This window comes from Lissotriton helveticus, chromosome 8, assembly GCF_964261635.1.
Source record: "Lissotriton helveticus chromosome 8, aLisHel1.1, whole genome shotgun sequence".
In the NCBI taxonomy this organism is placed as follows: Eukaryota; Metazoa; Chordata; class Amphibia; order Caudata; family Salamandridae; genus Lissotriton; species Lissotriton helveticus.
Genome location: NC_136069.1, coordinates 494,056,591 through 494,067,319, shown reverse-complemented (window position 1 = coordinate 494,067,319; position 10,729 = coordinate 494,056,591).

The following is a 10,729-nucleotide window of genomic DNA, read 5'->3' as shown; positions in this document are numbered from 1 at the left end:
ACTCATCCTATTTGGAACGGTGGATTCTGACTGTCTTTGATGCATCTCGGAAAGCTCAAAACCACTTGGTTGGACAGTTTGACACTAAAATAATCCACCTACAAATACCTATAATTAACCACTCACGGCAGAAATATGAGACCTTACAGTCTAACAACCAGAGGGAACAGTTACACCTGGTATCGATACCCCGAGACCTAGCACTCTCATGACTGAATTGTTGGTGATGTCCTGGAATGTCAATGGGCTGTTAGACTGCATTAAGACGGTGGCCATCCTCCGATGCTCTAATAGAGCAGGGCCTTATTTCCTCATGTTAAAAGACACCCATGTTCAGAGCTCTAAATGTAGTTTCCAGGGACGCTATGGCTATGATAGAATCTTCCACACAGGATTCACTGAAGGTTCTAAAGGGGTAGCCTTACTGCTGCACAGGCACTTTCTCCTCATGGTCTCTATGATAACCTCTGATCCCATGGGTAGACATGTTGGAATAAAAGGACTCCTTGAGGGTAAAAACTATAATCTTCTCAGCGTATATATGGCCACTGACAAAAGACTAAACATAACCTTACTAAGCTCTGTCATAGTGAAATTCTCAAGGAGTGTCACTGTTATGGGAGGATGGGGAAAACCAAACTTCTCACAGGTTGGGTGAATTCACTTGAATTGTGTGATGTCTGGAAAGCCTGGCACCCACAAGATAGCAATTAAATGCATAGTTCTGCTCCACACAAAATGATGTCCACATAGACCTCATTTTCGCACCATACATTCTTCATATGACCCAATTGATTATCCTATCGAGGGGCATCTCTGACCACTTGCTGGTCACTTTCTGTCTGGTACTGCCTACAATGAACTGACATCCGATATGGCACGTATTGGACTTAACCCTTTCTTCAGGGTCCTCCCCATTTTTCCTTCACCCTCCTGTTTTCAGGGTACATGTAGTACCACTGTACCTGGCACGTAGTAAATTAAAGGTGCCAATTGGGTGTAAGAAAGTTTTACAATGTTTAAAAAAAGAGCACACACACTTTATTATAGGATAGCAGTGGTAAAGTGTGCAGAGTCCAAAAGGCCAACAAAAATGGGTTCAGAAAACAAGAAGGTAAAGGCAAAATGTCTGGGGATAACCTTTCAGAGCCAAGTTCAACACAACCCCCTCCAGCCAAAAGTCTGGATAGAATAATCAATACCTTGATGGGTGTCTCTGCTTAGGCGATAGAACATGGATGAAGGACCTGTTATGCAGGTGCACTTGTGAGTTCTATGGCTCTATGAACTGGTTCCTCTGTCTACATTCTCCTAAGCCACAGGAGTGATCCGTTGGGGAACCCTTCTTCTCACTTATAGACCTCATCTGTGCAGTACCTAACCTTAATTTACTCACAGACGCATCCCAGTAGGGAGGTAGTGCCACCATGGGCAAAAAAGTTATGTGTCCCATTCCATCAGAAGTCTGTCCCCAACCAAAGGAAAGTTCTGCACATAAGGACATCAACCAACAGAGGCCAATGACAGCTGTCAGTGCCAAAAGCCAGGCCTTAGGCCACCCAGGGTTCTGTGACCTTGGAGGTTTCTCAGAGTGGTGTGGGGGGCAATAGCCCTGTGTGTTAGGTGCCCTTCTTCCACTCCCCTTTCCACCAATGCAAGGATTGTAGCCGGAAACTGGCCACTCAGCCCAGGGTCTATACCCTGTAGCTAAACATGTACCTAGTGAACCCAGACTTCCAGGGGGAAACCAACACCCTCATCATGGTGACACACCCTGTCTGTGTCATGCAGGGGTCTGCCTGGTGCTGATCTCCAGCCCTCTATCTCTGTGACCATGCAGGGAGCATCTCCAGGTCATAAATGACCTCACCAGAGTCAGCCTCGGGTGCTTTGTTCTCAGAGCTGGAAACCGCTGATCCACTGCTCCTTTCACTATGGGCTGTTTCCACCTCCTGCCCATCCATCCAGGTCCTGTGTCCCCAGAAAATGGTACTGTCAGGGCGCCCTGAGCAGTAAACCCTTCCAGCTCGCTAACATCAGCAGCAACTCATTCCCCAGAATGAATACTATGGGCATCTTGTGACTAACTATGACTCTCTCCCCTGTGCACCCTCTCCCCCACACCATGGTTACAAGGGCCTTGGGGTGGAATAAAGTCCTGCTCTTGGATATGAGTTACGCTACACACCTGTCCAGTCTACTGCTCTAGAAAAACTAGCCTTTCCACTACAATTGTCTGACTAGCCCCAGTGTCCCTCAGAGCAGGGACGGAGATCTCATTCACTTAAACCTGGGGGAGTAATGTCTCCTACCCTCAATGATCGCCAGCTCCCCCTCTGAGTCTCCCTCTCAGCTAAGGGAAATCATGGCATTGTCTATGTATGACCTGCTCTTGGGGACTACTTACCCCATAGGCTATATTGACCATCCCTTTAGAGATCTCACCAGCGGTTGATCACTTAGGACAGTGCAAATCTCCCTGCTGGGAACACTCAAAGCAGCAGATTTGGAAATGGGCACACCAAGTTCAACAAAACCTCAGTGTGTGGTGCTTCGTAGATGACACATGTATTGAACATTTGTTTGCAGAACTCTGTATGTAGTATTCGTTTCTCATATTGCCGTGAGATAGCCTTGACCTCGAGCTGATGTGAAGCAATCTTCCAATTAGAATGTCAGTTTAACCAGTTGGCTGCGTCGAGCGTGCAGCTCCAGTGCTGAACGTTCGAAAAACAGGTGGGGCAGCGTCGGCCAACGGATGTGCGCAGCACTACCAAGGTGGTGCTCGCGACGACCGTTGGCCGACGGCAGCAGTCAATGGGTTAAAGGATGAGCTGACAAAGAGGTGCTGGTGATGTCAGCAACTTGGGGTGGTTTCCCATGCAAACTTGAATAAAATAGCCCTGTATATGCCCTGTCCGAGTGTGGTGTTTACTACAAACTCCAACCCTATTTTGACATTAAAAAAAAATTCCTTTGACTCGGCTGGCACCCATTGGTTGGCAGCCACCATCAGGGGTAAGCTAAGGCTTACATCAGGCATAAACATATTCTTCATCGCCAACTGGACCTTGATAGGGCTCGCGTACAACAGATTTCCCTAACAGGTCACACCAATATTGGATGAGAAGAGCCTATGAACATGGAGACCAAACCAGAAAGTTACTCTACTGGCTGGCTGGTCATGGGAGAGATAACTTCTAAGTGGTTCTGGAGTTTCCAGATAACACTGTTCAATGTAGCAAAGCGACAGAAATAATGGTGACATTTGCAGACTAATATTACATACTTACAACCAACAGGCATGTTCTCTAGGGGAACAAACAAAATCAATACTCACTTAAAAAGACGTTCATTGCTGGTCCAAACTCCCACTCCACATTCCAAGCAGCTCAGTCCTATTCAAAATGATTACTTTGTGTTTCCTCTACCTCCTACAGAGCACCACACGGCTGATCCCAAAAACCTTGCAGCTATAATTCGCTCTTTCTTATGGGCAAACCACCCTCTTCGCATTACATTCGATAAATGTTGACAATCTATGTCTGATGGGGGAATGGGGATGTCAGACCTTCGCTTATACTATTAGGCATCACACATTTTGATAACCAATGATTGTCTAATTGGAGGATGGGATAATCTGGCCTGCCAAACAGAATTGTCTTTATTAGATCTTAATAATATACTAAGTATGATCTAAAGGACACTCATTCTCCATCACCTCCCTGAAGTTACTAAAGTTGTATTCCAGAACTGGCGATCAGCACTAAGGTTGATTTTCCGGGACCAGATATTGATTCAACAGACTCTGCTATGGCTGGGCAGATGGCTAAGGACACATAGCACAACTAAGTGGCATTAGCAAATGAGACATCATTGGCATGACATATTTAGGAGATGTATGTCAAGCATCGCATATGAGGTCCTTCCAAGATCTTCAAACTCAGTTTGTACTGGGCAAAGCTTAATTTTATAAATACTTACAAATGCATCATGCACTCTCAGGCCACTAAACTGAATTCTTAGATCTTCAAGGATACAAAAAGCTAAAATCTAAGATCCAATTGGGAAAAGAAGGAATTTCACAGATCAACAGCACCCTGGTTATTAATATCCCTGACTAATTTGTGGCTTTTAAACAAAAGTAGGAAGGATTGATTGGCCTCCTCAATGGCACAGACTGATGGGAAGCTCGGATGGTCCCCCTCACAATTGCCATTTTGACCAGACTAAGGTTGATACAACTAAAGATTTACACATCAAATACTTTATATCCAGAAAGATGTGGCATGCACACCAGACTCACATCCCTACCGGCTTTCGATGTCCTATTCCAGAACCCGATTTTTAGCACTTAATCTGGAATTGTCCGAAAATCACCCAGCATTGCCAGACAATAGACAGAGTCCTGGGATGACCAGCTGAATTAACATATAGAGCCGCCCTGTTGGGGATCTTTGATGACTTGGTAGGGACCCATACGGAGCATATGTTTATAGGAATGGCCATCTTAATAGCTAAAAGAGATATCGCATACAAATCCTCTGATCCTTATAAAATACTCGAAGGGTGTGTTGCAATGGACAGTGCTAGAAGCAGGAGGAATGCATATACAAAACTAGAGGTTGCCTCAGCAAACATTCCAAGATTTGAGGCAAATGGTAGGAATATTTCAGACTTATCATGACTTATCAGTATATATATGCTAATAACTAATAAAAGCAACAAAGATGAGGTCAGGTGAGACTCGTATTGTCTTGTTTTCTGGGTGATGTATACCATTTAATAAAATCTTTAACGGTGATTTTTTTTTTTTTAAATGTATCCAAAATATTTTTTTTCCCTTCCTTGTATTGTATACAAAAATAAAATAATCTTATATTTTTGAAGGTCTAATGGTCAGCCAATCAAAACAGTGAGATCTTCCGGATACTTACATTTGTAATGCATTCTTGGTCATATGATTAGCAATTACCAAATAGACGGATGTTTGAATGAAATAATGTGTGACTAACCATCTTTTCATTTTTTTAATCCAAAACAATATTGACAGTCGTTTTTTACTTCAAATCAGAATATATCATATCAAATGTGTATGCACATGTTTTTTAGTGCAATAACATTGACAGCAGTGGCATTGTTAGACAGAAAACATGATTATTCAAAATCTACTGCTCTGGGATGGCATACAACTCATACCAATGTTCTACTGAGAAGCCTAGCCTCCTAGGCAATACATGATTGAATTGCATTACTGATGCACTTGATAGTCCAGTTTGCCAGATGAAGTTGACATTGGTAATGTGGGAGATATAAATGCTATCGCTTTGACTATTTAATTCAAATAAAAACAAGCATTGGCAAAGCCAGTAGGTCTTGCCTATATAGTATGAATGCCAAGCTCATGGCTTTGCCAATGTTTGTATGTAAAGTCTTGTTTAAAAAATGTTTAACAGAAACATTTCAAAACACTAGAGGAAAAGCAAATACCTATCTTAAGGTATCCCAAAATGTACACTGAATTCAATGTTTATAAGTGGAATGGTTTATTTTTCAAATATGTTTCTCAAGGAAACTCTGGACAAAAGTTAAAGATAATAATGAAGAATTGGAATGTAAAGGGAAACGCTTGCAAAGCGTAATTTACTTTGCAGGATTCAGCAATTTGGCTCTCAGAAGTAGTTCAGGGAGCAAACTAATGGGCCTCCACGAGAAGTTTCATACTAAGTACGCCTTCCACCTCAAATGCCAGCTGAGTGCAACCGATGGCCCTTTCTCCGCTTCTATAAAAGCCTTTGTGTGCCAAAGCTTGTATTTTTATGCACTATTTGGAATGCACAAGATAAAATTAAAGAAATCCTTTAAATCTGTTCTCCAGCCACACCCAAGCAAAAGTATCCTTTTTGCCGTGCCTTTACAAATAAGCTTGAAGGAGTGGGAAATAAAGCAGTGCAGGGGCTTGGAAATGTGATGGGGGTAAGCAGTACACAAGGGAAAGAGTTAGACACACATGCACTCTCATAGTATGCTGATTGAAAATGAAAACAGTTGTTCCCTAAATGTGACCAGTGGAAGCATAGAAGACAGCTAATCAAAATGATTATAAAGAGGCTACAAAGGACATGCACAGAAAGAGCACACCAAGCCAGCAAATAAGAAGCAAGCAGTCATAGCGGGCAACAGGTGTTTTAACCCGGTGGGCCAGAAGGGTGGGGGTGGTTTTTGATCAGTGGGGCCACTTTTGTTACTGGGGGGCAGATTTGCAGTGGGTTTAGCAGCAGGGCTGCAATATCGGCCCCAGTATCAAAAGCGGCAGCACTGCTAAAGAGGCAGCTTCTCACCATCTCCCCCCACCCCTCTCCCCGGGGCCAGTCCAGCAGAAGAATTGCCAGGGCTGGTTTGTGTTCCCAGTTCAGCCCTGTCTGGTCAACCAATGGTCAATGGAACAAACACACCTGAAGACAATGGTTTGCGACAGAAAATACCAGGACTGGAGCGCTGCCCCTTGATGACATGGAGCCATCTGGAAACCTTAAATCCGACTGACCCATTGGTTAAGAATTCAAGGGGCATATTATCAAGGACTGCATTAAAATTATCACCGGTTTAGCGGCAGAAAACTGCCGCTAAAACGGCGATAATGGGCTTGATAATAATATGCCCTGGCGAGTTCCAATAGAAGCCCATGTTCACACCAGAACATGGACTTCTATTGGAATTCTCAAGGGCATATTATCAAGCCCATTATCGCCATTTTAGTGGCCGTTTTCTGCCGCTAAAGCAGCGATAATTTTGAACGCCGTTCTTGATAATATGCCCCCATGTGCATATACTTTTACTGCAGCAATGCAGCATGATACCTGGAAAAGAAGGGCTCTCTTAATGCACTTTCACAACTGGCTCTCTTTGAAGGACAGACTCGACTTTACGATGCAGTCAGGGGCGTAGCTTCAGGGGGTGTGTTTGGGGTGTTACACTCCCCTAGTAGAGGCGTTTTCTGGTACAGGTGCTTACAGTTTCCTATAGTGAGGAGTCTGTCGGATTTCACAAGGAATTTTGACATTCACACAGACAAAACATTCACACTCTCCCTGTCTCTGTTTTGAAAGTCTTAAAGTATGTTAGCTAGTTTAAAAAATATTGTATTTTCCCTCACTTAGTACCCCTACCAATCAGCATTCCTCTCCCTTTCCACTGCCCCTTAAGCCCCTATTATGTCCCCTGCTTTTCCTGTAATGCATTTTAACATTCAGGGGCATATTTATGATGCTTTCATACAGCGCAGCAAGCCACCTTGCATGACAGGGCATGAAAGCACTGTATTTAAAATAATATAATTCATTCCTGTCCTTTCCTTGTGCTGGTGCCTTTTTGGCTGCCTGGCGGCAACCCAGGCCCCCTTGCCCTGTGGTGCATGGGTGGCTCCGTTGTAGACAGGATTGTTTTTGTTGCACCTTCCTACTCAGAAACAATCTTCTGACACTTTGTCCTCTTTCTATGTGTGCGGCAGAATGCACCACACATAGAAAGATGAAAAAACAAGGAGAAATAAAGAAATGTCTCCTTGTTACCCCTCACCTGAGAAGACATTGCATTTTAATGCATTCCCAGGTTTACCAGTAATGGTAAATCTGTCAATGTGCCAAAATCTACGGGTGGATGCACGGGATCACCTATGCTCCACCCATTGAATGCCTCCCTGGGACAAATTTGCACTGCCTTGCATTACTCTGGATGTATCCAGCCATGCAGGGCCACACAAGGTGGCCTTGTATGGCTTTATAAATCCAATTTAGGTTTGCTTCACCCTTGTGCCCCCTTGCATGGCCACGGGGGACACAAAATCTACATAAATATGCCTCTGAATGCCTGCGTGATCAGTGCTTTAAATGGACCAGTTCTGTCCGGTACTGAGTACCAGCACTTTTTTGTTTTGAGAGGAAGAGGACCGGCACTTCTCAAGAGAAATGTAATACTTCTAATTGGAGAGTAGTACCAGCACTTCTCAGAATCAAGCAGGTACTCTAGTGCAGAGTATTTTCAATAGTATGTGACGGACATTTTATGAGAATGTGGCTTCTTTGCCTCCCTTAAATGGGTATTTCAAATTATGGCGCTCCCTGAATCTGAAAGGATATTATATCATCTTGCCAGGGTCCCTGATAACAATACAGGAAAAAGAACAGCAGGGAATATCGGAGGGTATGATAAACCGGTTGTAATCGGCATGCCGGGTTGCTTTCACGCTGGGCACATGTGACGTGTTTGAGATGGCCCTGGCGATAGCCATCTCTCATTTGCAATAGTCCTGGTGTTGAGCTGTTTGCTTACAGCAAATGGGTCACTTTACAGACGGGGTTACAACAGGCTCCAAGCCTAATCCCTCAGGAGTGAAATGAAGATAAACAGACAGCACACTCCACAGACGGAGCCAACCAAGTGTCAGCATTCACACCTCGCGAGAAGCAATTTGTTCCTCTTGCTCGGTTTGGTCTAAATCAGGGAAAAACAAGGAAGTGAAAAGAATCTGCGAGCCTTTACCCAAGATCCCCCCCGCCAATTTTGTCCTGAAATAAAAGTCCCAGCTGCAGCGATTTTCATGAAATATTTGCTAGAGTGTACCACAAAATTTAGATTCTGTGACACAAGAAACAATGTGAAAGTACCTTTCATAAATAACTCCGCGACTGAAGCCTCAGGAACTAAACTGGCAGCGTCTCTCCGCGAAAGAGCGCACTTTCATCTGAAGAGAGGGTAAATTAAAAAAAAAATCCAGACCGGTCAAACATCTGATAAAATATCAAAGGGCAACAGAGCTTCATACATCAGAGCACAAGATGCATTTCAAAGGAAGGTTTCTGTAATGAGCACACTGCCCAACTATTTTGCATGGGCTAGAAATAATTCCACAAACCGATTCCTCGGCAATTTGTGCAATGAGTTACAACATTAAGAAGTGTGTTTGTTAATAGTGCATTCTTGACCAGCAGAGTTGGTAGAGAAGTCTTGGTTGTTTGAAAGTTCCTCACTGCAATCAAAAGGCTAATATTGATCATGGATGTTCAACAAAAGTTTGGAAAATAATGTTAAATTATTTTACAAAAATGCATTTGGATACAAAGGTTCAAGCTGTGCTCTTTCTCGGCAAGTGAATAACTATGCGGCACTAATGTGTTTTTTTCACCCAAAGCCATTGAACTGCAGTTGCATCCATGAGCCAAAGTCAATTATCATTGTGTCTCTCCTGCTGCAATCGTGATGTGTTCACTGTCCAATCAGAGAAAACAGCTCAAGGTTTCTTTATCTTCAGAGACTAGAATCACAAATATCGTTACTCGATAGGTGGAGGGTGGTTTTTGTAAGACCCTCTTTCATTCAATTGAGTCATCATTACTTGCAACACCTAGAAACGGCAGGCGTTTACTCCGAAACGCTATATTGTTGTTGGTTTGTTTATAAATCAACTCAAATAATTATGCTGGTGCATTTATTTCAGGTATAGTGACTGTGACATGTTTAGCAACAGGTTTAGCCTCATCATAAAGACACAATTGTATTTATTCGTTTATAGTTTTAAATAACTACCTGATCCCTGGATATTATTTTATTAGAGCACATTGCAAGAATTCAATAGCAGTAGAATAGACTGTCTCAAAGCAACATTGTGGAATTAGGCCCGTATTCCATTAAACTACACAAATCAGACAAGCAGATGCATGCCTTTATAAAAATAATAATTATTGAGTCTTTTATTTATTTATGCTGTTTTACATTGCATTCATTTGGCTAAAGGGCTTTAGGCTTTGACCTTTCGTAATGTAAATGGTCCTCATGTAAAGCGTCCCAATACCTTAGGGTTGAGTTCATGCTATAGAAAACTGCAAAAGAAAATAAAATGAATTGCTTTACAATAAGAAGGATGGAATTACTATGACGAAGGTTCACAATTAAAAACATGAAATGATATAGCACAGATTGAAATCAAAACATAGCAAAATACAAGTTGAGGAATGAAGGGAGTATAAATAAGCAATGGCAAAGCCAAGCAGTCCCACTGCTCAAAAGCAATAGTGACCTTCTGACTTTGACAGTGTTTGTTGCTGCTGCTGAAAAGCATTTAGTAAAAAATGGTTTGTAGTCAATGCTGTTCAACAAATGGCTGCAGAGCATCATGAGGCATACATGTGCACACTTCTATGACATTGTGCTGTCCAATCAGGCATTTTTCTATTTACAGTTCCAAGATGGTAGACACTTATTTTGGAGCAAAAAGAACAGATCATGGACGGAATGCTGAACAATTCAAACATTTACCCTCTAGTCGCAGATTTGGGTTTAATCCATCATTTTTTTACTCACCACGTCACCGCAGTTTGGACCCAGCCATACGCAAATCAATCTTGACCCTACTCCTCATGGGAACAGTCCAGCCTGAATGCCCGGCCAGGACCTCCATGGACCGGAAACAAGCATCCTTGAAACGGTTTCAGCATCTCACCCCTCATTAGCCAGGCTAGCTGAATCCGGTGGCACAGTGAGTACAGGACCCATGTCCGGGCATTCCCTTCCAACTTAGAGCAACACAAGCCCCTGCCTTGAACGGAACTATAGAAGTGCAGGTGCTCACTATTTAGAGTACCTGCTTACTCCTGAGAAGTGCTGGTACTCCACCATTAAATTTATTAGACCACTGCTGAAAAGTGCTCATACTCTCTCTTTCAATTTAAAG